The sequence below is a fragment of the Daphnia pulex genome, chromosome 10 (assembly GCF_021134715.1).
Source record: "Daphnia pulex isolate KAP4 chromosome 10, ASM2113471v1".
NCBI classification, from domain to species: domain Eukaryota; kingdom Metazoa; phylum Arthropoda; class Branchiopoda; order Diplostraca; family Daphniidae; genus Daphnia; species Daphnia pulex.
The window spans coordinates 8,304,912-8,314,838 of record NC_060026.1 but is presented as its reverse complement, the minus strand read 5'-3'; the positions used below and the strand labels follow the sequence as shown (position 1 = coordinate 8,314,838).

General features: G+C 38.4%; 4 non-coding genes across 4 annotated transcripts; 2 read left to right on the top strand and 2 right to left on the bottom strand.

The window, feature by feature from the left end:
• Positions 1-72, top strand: Trnar-ccg. The gene has a single exon. It is a non-coding gene; the product is annotated as a tRNA-Arg (tRNA).
• Positions 73-646: 574 nt separating this feature from the next.
• Trnag-gcc lies at positions 647-717 on the bottom strand. The gene has a single exon. It is a non-coding gene; the product is annotated as a tRNA-Gly (tRNA).
• A 6,952-nt stretch (positions 718-7,669) lies between these two features.
• On the top strand, positions 7,670-7,741 carry Trnaw-cca. Its single transcript has one exon. It is a non-coding gene; the product is annotated as a tRNA-Trp (tRNA).
• Positions 7,742-7,907: 166 nt separating this feature from the next.
• Trnag-gcc lies at positions 7,908-7,978 on the bottom strand. The gene has a single exon. It is a non-coding gene; the product is annotated as a tRNA-Gly (tRNA).
• Between the last annotated feature and the right edge of the window lie 1,949 nt (positions 7,979-9,927).

Sequence of the window (9,927 nt, the reverse complement as noted above, 5' to 3'; positions counted from 1 at the left end):
GATTTCGTGGCGCAACGGTAGCGCGCCTGACTCCGGATCAAGAGGTTGCGTGTTCAAATCACGTCGAGATCAAGCAAAAATATTTCTTGTGAAGGTATGTTTAGGCTTTTAAAACGGATATAACGTTCAAATAACATTAATCACCATTGTTTCTATATCTTGTTATCTCAACACACATGTATCCTAATTCAATTTGAATCTTAGTCAGCTGTTTTTTTTCTTTTTATCAAAATGTGACTTTAGATCTACACGGGACTACAGTTTTTGGAATGGGAGAGCATAGAACCAAGTGAGTTTACAAAAGGGGGAACTTTTGCGTCTGAATGTCGATTACCACAGCAGTTGGAACACGACGAGTTTGAACCGATAACTATCTTGGGTTTCCACGATACAAACACACAGTCTGGCGATGGATATAACTTGTACCTCTCTGTCCTACAAATGGTTTTACGCCAATTGGTATGATCAAAGGAAGATTAAGTAATCTAAACCAATCTGGCAAACAAAAAATAGTCCGCTTAAAGAGATTGCTTCAACCACCACTAACCACTAAGTACCGTCCTTATACGTACTGCGCAAGAATATCAGCAAACTAAACTCAATAGAGTAGATTCTACCAATCTGTCTTGGACAATGGTGATTAAAATGCATCGACCGGGAATCGAACCCGGGCCGCCCGCGTGGCAGGCGAGCATTCTACCACTGAACCATCGATGCTTGCCCCTCATGTATACTTCTTGATACAAATTGCACGACGACAACCCATCTATTGTAGCCGACTATCATGCCTAAGCTTGTTAGCTTTCATTACGGAAATCAAGGCTTGTGGCGATCAAAAGATCCAAGGAAATATAAAAAAATAACCTGACTAATCTGACTGACTCTTTCAAAAGACTAAATGTGTTCGTGTGATAATCAATCTTACCATCAGAATCTATTCCTTTATAAAAGACACCGTAGTTCCCAAAATATAACGATAGTAATTACATCGAAAATCAAGATTTCGTGGCGCAACGGTAGCGCGCCTGACTCCAGATCAGGAAGTTGCGTGTTCAAATCACGTCGAGATCAAGCAAAAATATTTCTTGTGAAGGTATGTTTAGGCTTTTAAAACGGATATAACGTTCAAATAACATTAATCACCATTGTTTCTATATCTTGTTATCTCAACACACATGTATCCTAATTCAATTTGAATCTTAGTCAGCTGTTTTTTTTTTCTTTTTATCAAAATGTGACTTTAGATCTACACGGGACTACAGTTTTTGGAATGGGAGAGCATAGAACCAAGTGAGTTTACAAAAAGGGGAACATTTGCGTCTGAATGTCGATTACCACAGCAGTTGGAACACGACGAGTTTGAACCGATAACTATCTTGGGTTTCAACTATACAAACACAGAGTCTGGCGATGGATATAACTTGTACCTCTCTGTCCTAAAAATGGTTTATTCGCCAATTGGTATGATCAAAGAAAGATTAAGTAATCTAAACCAATCTCGCAAACAAAAAAGAGTCCGCTTAAAGAGATTGCTTCAACCACCACTAACCACTAAGAACCGTCCTTACGCGTACTGCGCAAGAATATCAGCAAAATAAACTCAATAGAGTAGATTCTACCAATCTGTCGTAGGCAACGGTGATTAAAATGCATCGATTGGGAATCGAACCCGGGCCGCCCGCGTGGCGGGCGCGTATTCTAGCACTGAACTATCCATGCTTGCACCTCTGGTATACTTCTTGATACAAAATGAACGACGACAGCCCATCGAGGTCCGCCCAGCGATAAACACCAATCGTGCTATACGCCTTAGAATTTGCCTGGTCGGCTAAAAAGGCTTCTACCACAGTTACGTCATTGCACAGGGGATCGGAACGCCTTCCCACACACCAATCTGACAAAACTCCCCAGGCCGAAGCGTAAGCGGAGTTTATAGGAAATAGTCTCATGGGAGAATTTCTCACTTTAGAGGCCCCACGAAAGCACAAAAGAGTCCTGGCTCAAAACACCATCTTGAGTTGGCCGATTTCAGGTTAGCTCAATGATCCATTCACAAACACTCAAACAGTAAGCGTCTCTTCATTGAACCTTCCTGTCCCGAGTCTTGAGTCCTCCCCCTCAGGTCAAATACCCGTTGAATTGTCTTTGTTGTCGGCTTGGACTCAGTAGAGAGTCCAGGCTTTGTAACTTGTATTTCAGTGGACTTAGAATATTTTTTTTGAATAGGAAATGTTGTAAGTATCTGGATTCAGGACCATTCACCGTTTACCCATTGGGAATTTGCAGACGACATCCGTGTTTAGGCTCAATTCCGCAGATGCCAGAAGACGCAACCGTTGGACCGTCCCATCCTACTTTCAGGCCGCCTCTGATTGTAGCTCCTCGGTGTGGTCGACGTCCACAACCGGGATAAATCTAGCCCAACTAATTGTCTCCAATTCCAGGAAGTTCAACGATACTAACCGGTCGTATTGTCTATTTACACATCTGGACGAATTCTCATCATTTCTCCTCGGTGTGGTCGACGTCCACAACCGGGATAAATCTAGCCCAACTAATTGTCTCCAATTCCAGGAAGTTCAACGATACTAACCGGTCGTATTGTCTATTTACACATCTGGACGAATTCTCATCATTTCGCGCATCGTAAGCATCATCTCACTGAATCTACTGTAAGGAGAAAGTGTACCTTTGTGGGAATGCACCACATATGTGCGGTTACGAACTGCAACCAACATGAGATTTCTGAAACAATTGCTGCATTGGACCAATATTGTGCTGGAAGCAAATTTAACGTTGTTCCAAGATCGATATGAGACAGGTCCACCATTCGTCCAATTTTAGCATTGGGCCAATACGACCTTGGTGGAATATCGGTGGAATATTGGCTCTATCTTGTGCCTGACTCATCTCCATCTTGAAAGACCGTTATTTGAAGCCAATGTTTAACCATGATAAAGAATCATATGTAAACAACAATGTTGTACCAAATCACCATATATGTGCGGTTACGAGCTGAAGCCAATGCAAGGTTTCTGAAACAGACGGTGCATTGGAACAGATCAAAAATGGGGATTGGGCTAATTAATGAAACGAAAACAGATATAGCTGCCAATACAGTTTATTAAACGTGGTAGCAAAGAGCAAACAACTCCAAATTACGTGTTTTTTAAGTTTAATCGTTGTTGACGGCTTCGTCTGCCGTTCCACGTCGTACTTTTTGCTTTAAAAACTTGTCTATGGCAGTTTTCTTAATGGAAGTGAGTTTCTTTCTATCAGCGACCCCACCGTCCTCATCCGCTGCATTAGCGAAAGTGTCTAATCCCATTTCCTTTAGAATGGTGTCGTTTGTCAACTCTTGGCTGGTGTTGCTGGCCCAACGCCAAATTATGTCTAAATTAAAGAGTAAACAAAAAAGATTAAAACAGGTAGAAAAAAGGGAATTGCTTTAAAAGTTTACCGATTACAAAGGAACAAATCATCTACATATCAGTAAAGACGTGTTTAACTTTAGTTTTTTTACGGGGGAAGTACATCATTCTGAGCTCTTTAGACATAAGGCTCTTTAATACATTTCTGACAATAGCCTTTAGGCTCTTGTTGGTCCTCACCAGGGTCAGGACGTTTCTGATTTGTGTCTTTAGCGTTGCATCATTCCTCATCTTAACTTCAAGTTCCTCGAAAAACGTCTGAGCCCAGCTAGCAGAGTATATTTCCCAAATATTGCTAAAATATTATATTCCTACAATTGAGATGTTGGTAAAATAATTTTTTTAAATATTTTTCCAATATATTTTTGCACCCAAATTTGTTGGCTCACAATATTTTTTCAACTTGTTTTACTTTTTTCACTTTTATTGGTAAAATAAAAGTTTTACTACTTTTAAAATTTTGACGGAAATCTGGTTGTTGTGTTTATGGTTATATAGTCCATCGTGGAATATTTATTTATCTTCTACTTGTTATTAGACAAGTTCTTGATTTTGGCCTTGAGTGGGTTTGAACCATCACACCTTGAGTCACCAATCCAATGCTATAACCACTACACCAAGATCGGTATTACAAATATTTTTCGACTTGATGCAATAAAAGTTTTTAACTTCTAGAAGCCACGTAAACAAGGGTTAAGAGGGGATTCCCTATAGGGGTTTGTCCCGACAGGCAATAGACAGATGCAGAGGATCTCGCCAAGGATGTTCCTACGGCCAAAAAATGGATAAGTCTAGTCCCGTAATGGTAAAATATTGTTTTCCGAGAAGATTCTTCGGTCGATAACCCACATATTGGTATAATATTAGATTATTACTTTGCTGCGTCAAGGTGGCTGTTAAATTGTTTTGTTGTTTTCCCAATGAATGGCTATTATGAAAAATGAATAAATCAATATTACTTTTTGTTATTTTCCCAATAACGGACCATTAAAAAAATAATAAATCCTTTTTTTATGAAAAAGCTATAGTCTTTTACATTTAACATGCGTTCAAAATCCTAAAAGTTTTATATCGTATTCAATTCGTTAGTTCTGCATACAATTGCCTAACTGAACAATCCAATTTTCTTAAAATCCATATCTTGCACAAGTCTCGAACAACTAACTTACGTACTTCGAATTTAAAACTCTACCTTCGCGCTAACGTAATATAATTTATCTTAAACGTTAAGGAGATGAAATGTTAAAACTGCTATTATTATATATCCATATAGGTAATTCTATGGAGGTTGGTTCAAACCCACTTGCAGCAAACAAATGACTTATGAAACAAATAGTCTCAATAATCATAAATTTCTACACTGATGTAAATTAAATCGATTTTGCTCACGCTGGGCTATAACCATGACAATGTGTAAGTATGCACTATCCATCCGGTCACATCGGGACTTTATTATCATCACCGTTTCTGGTGTAGTGGTTATAGTGTTGGATTGGTGACACAAAGGACGATGGTTCAAACCCACTCTCGGCTTAAAAGACAGCAGCTATCCAATCATTTAGGATTTTGAACATGTGGTAAATGTAAAAGACTATAGCTTTATCATAGAAAACGATGTAATCATTATTTAATGATCCGTTATTGGGAAAATAAAAAAAAATTATATTAATTTATTCATCTTTGATAATAGTCATTTATTGGTAATATAACAAAAAAATTTAACAGCCACCTTGTCGCAACAAAGTAATAATATAATATTATACCAATATGTGGGTTATCGATCGAAGAATATTGTCGGAAAAAAATATTTTACCAATAAAGACATGCTAGCTGGGAGTTGTCACAGGAAACTCATCGGCACAGTCAGTTGAGCATGGCGAGCCATTAATTGGTGTAGGCAGGTTGGTAGCGATTTCAAGTCTCCTCGTCATGAACAAGTCAGTCAGCTGCTGTATTCCCATTTTGATCTCAATAAGCATTTTTGCAACGTCAACCTGTACCAACATTGCTTTTTCTGCCTGCTGGATTACTACAACAACAAACAAGTAAACAAAAGAAATCTTTAGTAGTTGTCACTTAGGTGTACCAATAAAGACATTTTCCTTACCCAATATGTCTTCATCGCTTACAGAAATAACATCCTGTATTACCTCGTCGTTTTACACCAAAATTTCTCTGGTTTCTCTCATTTGGACGTGAGCCACACCCCCTTCTATCGGTTGAGTTACCGTTTCATCTTCTGGTCTCTTCATCTTGTTCGTGAAACACCCCCTCCCCCTTCTTCTTTTGCTGGATGAGTTCCCGTTCTGAAGGCGTATTTCAGTCATTTGAATTCCTTTCTTTCACCTCGTCCTCTGACGTAGATTCTTCAGAGCTATTGTGATCTAGATTTTCAGAACTCTTTCTAAAGGGACAGAAGGGTGAGCTTGTTACAGAACAGACGAATCAGACTCTGGCTTTTCAGCAGGAGTTACTATACCACAAATATAAAAAGTTATAATCTGGACTTACAGTTTCATAATTCAAATTATTACATATCGTACCTTTTGACTTCTGGGCTTTGGTTACAGTCTTATTTGATGTTGCCGTTGTTAGGTTTTTTAGAGCTTCTGCAATGAAGAAAAAATAGTATGCTATTTCACCATATCACCTTCAAAACCCGTATAGAATCACCTGCTTGTGTTGTAGAGCCATCACCCTTTTCCTTATGGTTACTCTCTTTCACTTTTCGGTTCCGAGTTAACTTTATTTCCTGAAATACACAAGGCAACATGAACACTGTATTGAGAGAAAAATATAACAAAATTCCATAATGAATGTACCTTGGGGAATACGTGGAGCTACAGGTGTAACTTGCACTACTTGTTAGACTTCTTTGTTGCCGGACGCTCCGATGATGATGATGAAGGCTCGGCATAATTAGTATTTGGCAGTTTCGTTTTGGTTCTGTTTTTTACAAAATTAGGTTCTGGGAAGGGGCATAATTAGCCATTTCACTTGTTTGGATCAAAAACACCATGGTGGAAATCAACATCAACTGACGTGCCTGATTCACGGGCAAGAAACAATATTGCTCGCAATATTGCCCAATATGTCAAGCCTATGTTCATTTCGGTAAGGTTAGCGTTGGTTAATCTATTTAAATGAATGCAAATGGGGTCACGGCTTGAAAAATATTGGAATTACGTTTTAAACAGCCAGGCCAATATGCAAATTGGGCCACGTTTGAAAAGTCAGGTTCAACCAATGTAAGTACCCCGCTACCAACCCAATGTCTGTATGCACCTTTGAGATTTTCATGTTTTTTACATCGCAGATAACCAATGTATCCAACAAATAATTTGTAATGAAAGGATTTCAAGATTAGTTTAGAATAGGGACAAGTTTCTGATAGGTTAACCAACATTCCGCTGACACCGATTTTCTCAGCTTAGACCAAAGCAGACATAATGATGAAGAGTTTGGTACCGCATTTGGTCAAACTTGCCAGTCCAATACAAAAATTCTAATCATAGCCACAATTTTGCCAACATTACATATTAAAGTGAGGATTATTCGCAGTAGTTGAATTCCTACATTGGTTTAGCATAGGACCAAGCTTGAAAATTACACTGCAAAATTTAAGTTACATCGGTAAACCAACCTTCTGCAAATACTGCATTTCTGTACGACATTGATCTATGAAATGACGAGCTGAATACAACATTACGCCAAACTCTGAAATCCATATGGGGAAATACAAGTGTTATTATTTATTATTTATTAGTTGTTATCATTGCAAAAGACGGAACCCAATTTTAAAAAGCATTTTTAAAGCATCTTCACGTGACCCCAGAAAGTTTCATATGGAAAAGCAGAGAAAAAATTAATTAAGTGAGCCATCGATCTCAAGTCATCAACTAAATGAATGAGTGAATGAACATTGTGAATGAGGTGGTTCTTGCTATAAATTTCTCCAAATTGAAAAGCAAAATATTGCAAAAAATCTTGAGCCAATTAAGAGTAGGTTTTAGACAACGTATACTAGAGCAGAAAATACGAATTTCCAACTCTTAATACAAAAAATGGGTTTACTTTTCTGTTTATAAAATTCCCTTGAAGATTATTGGTCCAATATGAAGAAAAATTTTACGCAGTTCGTTGGCTTTTAGCTGATTGGGATATTTGGGATATTCATTCCCTTATAAAAGACACCGTAGTTCCTAAAATATAACGATAGAAATTACATCGAAAATCAAGATTTCGTGGCGCAACGGTAGCGCGCCTGACTCCAGATCAGGAGGATGCGTGTTCAAATCACGTCGAGATCAAGCAAAAATATTTCTTGTAAAGGTATGTTTAGGCTTTTAAAACGGATATAACGTTCAAATAACATTAATCACCATTGTTTCTATATCATGTTATCGCAAGAATATCAGCAAACTAAACTCAATAGAGTAGATTCTACCAATCTGTCTTGGGCAATGGTGATTAAAATGCATCGACCGGGAATCGAACCCGGGCCGCCCGCGTGGCAGGCGAGCATTCTACCACTGAACCATCGATGCTTGCCCCTCTCTTATACTTCTTGATACAGATTGCACGACGACAACCCATCTATTGTAGCCGACTATCATGCCTAAGCTTGTTAGCTTTCATTACGGAAATCAAGGCTTGTGGCGATCAAAAGATCCAAGGAAATATAAAAAAATAACCTGACTAATCTGACTGACTCTTTCAAAAGACTAAATGTGTTCGTGTGATAATCAATCTTACCATCAGAATCTATTCCTTTATAAAAGACACCGTAGTTCCCAAAATATAGCGATAGTAATTACATCGAAAATCAAGATTTCGTGGCGCAACGGTAGCGCGCCTGACTCCAGATCAGGAGGTTGCGTGTTCAAATCAAGTCGAGATCAAGAAAAAATATTTCTTGTGAAGGTATGTTTAGGCTTTTAAAACGGATATAACGTTCAAATAACATTAATCACCATTGTTTCTATATCTTGTTATCTCAACACACATGTATCCTAATTCAATTTGAATCTTACTCAGCTGTTTTTTTTTTCTTTTTATCAAAATGTGACTTTAGATCTACACGGTACTACAGTTTTTGGAATGGGAGAGCATAGAACCAAGTGAGTTTACAAAAGGGGGAACATTTGCGTCTGAATGTCGATTACCACAGCAGTTGGAACACGACGAGTTTGAACCGATAACTATCTTGGGTTTCCACGATACAAACACAGAGTCTGGCGATGGATATAACTTGTACCTCTCTGTCCTACAAATGGTTTATTCGCCAATTGGTATGATCAAAGGAAGATTAAGTAATCTAAACCAATCTGGCAAACAAAAAAGAGTCCGCTTAAAGAGATTGCTTCAACCACCACTAACCACTAAGTACCGTCCTTATACGTTCTGCGCAAGAATAACAGCAAACTAAACTCAATAGAGTAGATTCTACCAATCTGTCTTGGGCAATGGTGATTAAAATGCATCGACCGGGAATCGAACCCGGGCCACCCGCGTGGCGGGAGAGCATTCTACCACTGAACCATCGATGTTTGCCCTTCACGTATACTTCTTGATACAAATTGCACGACGACAACCCATCTATTGTAGCCGACTATCATGCCTAAGCTTGTTAGCTTTCATTACGGAAATCAAGGCTTGTGGCGATCAAAAGATCCAAGGAAATATAAAAAAATAACCTGACTAATCTGACTGACTCTTTCAAAAGACTAAATGTGTTCGTGTGATAATCAATCTTACCATCAAAATCTATTCCTTTATAAAAGACACCGTAGTTCCCAAAATATAACGATAGTAATTACATCGAAAATCAAAATTTTGTGGCGCAATGGTAGCGCGTCTGAATCCAGATCAGGAGGTTGCGTGTTCAAATCACGTCGAGATCAAGCAAAAATATTTCTTGTGAAGGTATGTTTAGGCTTTTAAAACGGATACAACGTTCAAATAACACTAATCACCATTGTTTCTATATCTTGTTATCTCAACACACATGTATCCTAATTCAATTTGAATCTTAGTCAGCTGTTTTTTTTTTCTTTTTATCAAAATGTGACTTTAGATCTACACGGGACTACAGTTTTTGGAATGGGAGAGCATAGAACCAAGTGAGTTTACAAAAGGGGGAACATTTGCGTCTGAATGTCGATTACCACAGCAGTTGGAACACGACGAGTTTGAACCGATAACTATCTTGGGTTTCCACGATACAAACACAGAGTCTGGCGATGGATATAACTTGTACCTCTCTATCCTACAAATGGTTTATTCGCCAATTGGTATGATCAAAGGAAGATTAAGTAATCTAAACCAATCTCGCAAACAAAAAAGAGTCCGCTTAAAGAGATTGCTTCAACCACCACTAACCACTAAGAACCGTCCTTACGCGTACTGCGCAAGAATATCAGCAAAATAAACTCAATAGAGTAGATTCTACCAATGTGTCGTAGGCAACGGTGATTAAAATGCATCGATTGGGAAT